Source organism: Silurus aristotelis, assembly GCF_946808225.1.
Source record: "Silurus aristotelis genome assembly, chromosome: 1".
Lineage (NCBI taxonomy): Eukaryota > Metazoa > Chordata > Actinopteri > Siluriformes > Siluridae > Silurus > Silurus aristotelis.
This window is the reverse complement of record NC_139574.1, coordinates 13,719,574-13,725,609: the sequence shown is the minus strand read 5'-3', so window position 1 is coordinate 13,725,609 and position 6,036 is coordinate 13,719,574.

Below are 6,036 nucleotides of genomic sequence, written 5' to 3'. Positions count from 1 at the left end.
ACTACCAGGGGGCAAAACAGAGATTTGGAGTCTCTTTATCAAATCATAAAAACAACTTGTATCCAGCACACTTTACAGTTAAGGTCAACATTGCTGCCACATTTATAAAGAAAATAAACAAAATAAATATATGCAAACAGGGCTCAAACCTGTATATTCACATGTGAACACAATAGATTTTATACATCAACTTTTACCTTAATTGGTTATCAAATGTGTGTATTTAACAAGCATTCGTCTATACTGTGTTCCAGAGTTCATTGGTTTTTCCCCATGGTGAATAATGACAAAAGATTTGAACATGTGCACATACCTCAGGAAACAGGAAATAGCCAAGGGTCATGCTAGAGTTCCTGGAAACTGAAAGCAATGTAAATAAAAATTTCTTTTTTCAAGGACAACCGTTTCTTTTGGAAAATTGCACACAGAGAGAAAATGCTATTGCTGAACATGAAAGTGATACCAATATTTGTCATTTTTGCCATTCTCCCATTCTCTTGAGAACAACAATAGTTAAAGGGTTGTCTGTCTTTTTTATGCATGCTGCTTAAATCTAATGATGCTCTTCCATGAATTACTTCTTTATATCATACACCAATCAGGCTTTATAACTTTATGACCACCTGCCTAATATCGTGTTGGCCCTTCTTTTGCTGTTAAAACAGTTCTGACCCATCGAGCATTAACAACATTAACTTCTTCAGCAATTCGAATTACAGGAGCTCGTCTGTTGAATCAGACCACACGGGCCAACCTTCACTCCCCACGTGCATCAAAGAGCCTTGGCTCTGGTGCACCACTTTTCCTTTCTTGGACTACTTTTAATAGATACTGACCACTGTAGACTGGGAACATCCCACTCGCTCCAATCATTATGCTCACCCATTTTTCTGTCTTCTAACACATCAAATTTAAAGACAAAATGTTCACTTGCTGCCTAATATGTGCCATCCACTAACAGGTGCCATGACGAAGAGATGATCAGTGTTATTCACTCACTGGCCATAATGTTATAATATCATAATGTTATGCCTGGTCTGTGCATGTACATCAGATGTACTATATAAATGTTTTATGAAAAACTGTGAAGTCCCGGAAAGCATATCAAGGACACTGAAAGAATAAAATCCTTTAAATACTATTTACGAATAAACTTTCAACCAAATGATATCCTAAAATCTATGTTTTAATATTTATTCTTAAATAATATTTAAAGAATTTGATTTTCTCAAAGATGATTATCATTTTCAATATTTTAATAATCAACAATTATTTTCTATTAAAGGGCTCAATGGCCCTTCAAAAGTGTTCAAAAGTGCAACTGATACATATAACTTCGTTTTAATTCCCTTCATGTGTCCTTACTTAATTCAGTCACTAAATTTAACTTGCAGGTGAGCCTTATAGCCAATGACTCATTCACTCCCAGGGGCAATTTAGAGCAGCCAAGCCACCTACCAACATGTTTTTGGGCTGTAGGAGCTCAGGATTGAATCACATATCCAGAAGCTGTGAGCCAGCACTACCTGCCCCCATCATAACTGAATTTAGGTATTTACTCTTATCTGGATGAGATGCACTGAGGAAAATTATGTTACCTTCTTTTGAGGAATCAAAATAATAACACATTAATGGTGAGTCAAAGTGAACTGTGATAACTAAAGAATGAAGGACATCTAAACAATTTATCTTCAAGACTGAATAGATGAAAAGCGTTTCAGTGGATGAGGTGAGACAGTGAAAGTGGACGTTTGTCTGAAGACTGGATTGACACTATATGTGTCTGACTGCATCTCTAGTTCTTTTCAGTTTTGATTTTTTTCCTATTTGATATATTTTTTTTAAATCATCTATGACCTTAAAATCATGTGTTGCAGAGAAGTGCTGAACTTGGTTAAATGTAGAACAGTTCTGAGTGAGACAAAATATTGGTAGCTCGTTGGTACTATCCTTATAACAAACTTAAAACAGCCCCTAATAATTTCCTTTAAGTCGCCTTCACTGTTTTTTTAAGTATGCATTTTTTTACAAAAATGCATACTTAAAAGCTGTTGATATGAGATGTTTGGAGGAGAAAGAATGCTAAGTTGCATCCAAAGAACACCATACCAACTGTGAAGCATAGGGGTGGAAACATCATGGACACCAGGACGACCGATCCGTGTAAAGGAAAGAATAGATGGGGCCATGTATCGTGAGATTTTGACTAAAAACCTCCTTCCATCAGCAAGGTCATTGAAGATGAAACGTGGCTGGGTCTTTCAGCATGACCATGGTCCCAAACACACCACCCGGGCAACGAAGGATTGGCTTTGTAAGAAGGTCCTGAAGTGGCCTAGCCAGTCTCCAGATCTCAACCCCATAGAAAATCTTTGGAGGGAGTTGAAAATCCGTGTTGCCCAGCGACAGCCCCAAACATTACTGCTCTAGAGGAGATCTGCCTGGAGGAATGGGCCAAACTACCAGCAACAGTGTGTAAAAACCTTGTGGAGACTTACAGAAAACCTTTGATCTCTGTCATTGCCAACAAAGAGTATATAACAAAGTATTGAGATGAACTTTTGTTATTGACCAAATACTTATTTTCCACCATAATAAATTCTTTTAAAAATCCGACAATGTGATTTTCTGAGATTTTTTTCTCATTTTGTCACTCATAGTTGAAGGGTACCTATGATGAAAATTACAGGCCTCTCTCATTATAAGTGGGAGAACTTGCACAATTGGTGGCTGACTAAATACTTTTTTGCCCCACTGTACACAACACACTAGACTGTGTTTTTATGCTGTATAGTATTATAATTCCACTTTATTGGAACTCAGGGACCAAACTCGTTCCAACATGACAATGCCCCTGTGCACAATCTAAGGTCCATGAAGACCAGGTTTGACAGATTGGAGCGAAAGAGCTAGAGTGGCCTGCATTGAGCTCAGTCTTTAACTCCACTACAACACCTTTAGGATTAACTGGAATGGGTCCCAGGTCTCCTGGCCAACATCAGTGCCTGATCTCACTAATCAGTCTTGTTGGTGAATGAGCAAAAATTTCCACAGTAATGCTCCAAAACCTAGTGGAAAGCCTTCCCAGAAGAGTGGAGGCTATTGTTACAGTAAAGGGGTACTAAATCTGGAGAAAAAAAATATATATATATTTATAAAAATATATATATATAAAGAGAGAGAATAACTGTTATGATTAGTAGCACTGTAAACAGTAGGTTTATTGAAAAGCAGTGGTTCTTAATTTGCATTTAATTCTATATCACAACAATAATTATATTATTATTATTGAGTTCTTATAGTTCACCGGGCTTTTAGTCTACAAACAAATCAACTTATACATAATGAAAACTTTAATCTAACATATTAAGATAAAACTTTCTTTCGGCTTCTCCCATTAGGGGTCGCCACAGCGGATCATCCGCATGTTTGATTTGGCACATGTTTTTACGCTGGATGCCCTTCCTAACGCAACCCTCCCCATTTATCCGGGCTTGGGACCGGCACTAAGGCTTGTGCAACCCTAATGGCTGGGGTTGGTTCCCTGACCGGGGATTGAAACCGGGCCGCAGTGGTGAGAGCGCCGCATCCTAACCACTAGACCACCAGGTACCCTAACTTATTAAAATAGTGGGAATAAAAAAATCTCTTTGTCTATAATAGATAGTCAGAATATTACTGACATTTAAATGAAACTAGCTCAGGTTAATTTTTCTGTACTGTTAATGCATTGTCTCTGTGTCCATATGGGCTCTCTGGTTACCCCAAAAATATGCTAGTAGGTGGCTATACTAAATTGCCCCTAGGTGTGAAGGTGTGTGGGAATGTGTGTACATGGTTCCCTGTGATAAACTGGTGACTTATCTGGAGTGTATTCAGAATCAGATTCAGAATCAGAATCAGTTTTATTGGCCAAGTGTGTTGACACACACAAGGAATTTGGTTCCAGTTGTTAGTGACTCTCAAAGTACAGACATAAATAACACTATACATTCAGCTTGGACTATAGAGGACAAAACAGACAAGACAAGATAATACAGACTATGTGAGACAATATAGACAGTATGAGTATTAAATAGGGATATAGATTAAATGACAGATCAGTAATGTACATAAAGTGTGAGTGCATGGTAGTGCAAATGACAGTCTTGTGCGTCAGGTATGATAAAGAGTTTACTATAGAACTTTGTACATAAATAAATGTGTACAATAATTCACACCTAATGTTTCTAATAAGCTTAAGGATCCTCCCTGACCATGACCCTGAGCAGGATGAAGCGTTTGCTGAAAATGACTGAATGTTCTAAGCATATTTAAATGTTATTCACTTGTTAAAATAAAAAATGTTTGATGGTGATGGGAAAACAGATACAGTATATCTCTAGAAATCATCAAGTTACATTATATATGAACCATATTCAGTGTTTAGAGTAAGGCGTTAAAGCCACACATGCACCTTACTAGCAAAAAAACAGGGTGAATTCAGGCATAGTATACTGGAACACACGCCATTCCATTGGAACTGCATTCTAGACATAATATAATTTAAATTAATGCATCCCAATGAGATCATTAAAAAGGAAACAAAGGGACTAAGGTAAGAAAAATGACATGCAATAGTGAATAATTGAGATTGAAAAATAATTGTAAAAGTTTTTTTGTTGTGATTTCTTTAACTTTTGCTGAAGTTACTGCTAAATGCATTGTTGTATCGTGTTATACGTCATCACCCAGATTAATCAGTTATGAAATCTGTTCGTAGTGGATTTAAAAATTGGGTTTGACTTGGAATATAAACCCTGTTATTGTTGTTGCTTGAATAAATAAATGAACGCAACTTGTGCTCAGTGAATTTAGATAACAGTGGTCATATTAGGATATTGTAATAATGTATGTAAATTAAATGTAAGTTATATGCTACAAACAAATGAGTTTGACTACATCTCTAGTTCATTTTCATTTTTTTTTCTATTAACAGTTTTTTTTTAATAATCTGTGGCCTCATAATCCAGTGATAAAGAGAGGTCCTGTATTTACAGGGAGAATGTAGACAGCACTGATTGAGACATTTTCCTGCTAACTCCTAGTACAACGTTTGGTAATTGTATTAAGATAACTGCTTTCATATTAAGACATTGTAAAGATAGATAAACAATGTCATCCAAGATGAAGGAAAAACCTAAACCAGTTTAAAATATGTCGCAAATGACCAAACTTGGTATTAGAAAGGGTTTCAGCCATGCAATTTTACATTTAAACATATATTTTTTCCTTCACGTTGTTTTAGAATTGAGAGCAAAGTTTGAAAAAAAAGAAGGATCAAACAGGTTTTTAGTGCACACTTTAGAGCCCAAAGGTGTGAAAGGTAAAAGTAGCTCCACAAAGACATGGAATGGCACAGTTTAGTGCTTTTATTCTCCTTCACAATGTGTCCACCCTGTTCCCAGAAAGACTTTCCTCGACTCTGACTGATGAAAGTGTATTGAGCAGATACAGTGTTGATGGAGAAGAAGGGAGGGAAGGGAAGGGGGGGTGAAAAAGCGAAACACGAAACAGACCCTTATCTCCCTGCCGCTGTATACACACATCTTCATGTCTGGATTTGGAGCTCAGCGAGCTTTCTGAACTCCGGTCTGTCAGCAATCACGGCGCATATTTGCCGCGCGCACGCTCACGGAACGCATTTCGGGCGTGCTTCGCTGGTATCCGGCTCGCGCGCGCGCGAGCGCCACGCGAGAAAGTTGCGCGAGGAAACTCCTCGTTCCCAGGTTTGACACGCAGCTCGCGTTACTATAACCACGCACATACTTGCAAAACAGATAAAAAAAAAAAAAAAAAAGCCAGCATAATTTGCAGTAATCCCCATCCGTCTAACAACTAAAAAAGCGTAAGTATGGGAGCGCACTAGAGTGCACGCAGACAACGCGTACTATCCATTAATACATTAGTACTCAAGATTTTGCACAGTACACTTTAAATAATGAATGCATACTATATAGTGGGCTAGTGGGGACTTTTTTTTTTTTTTGGTTAGGA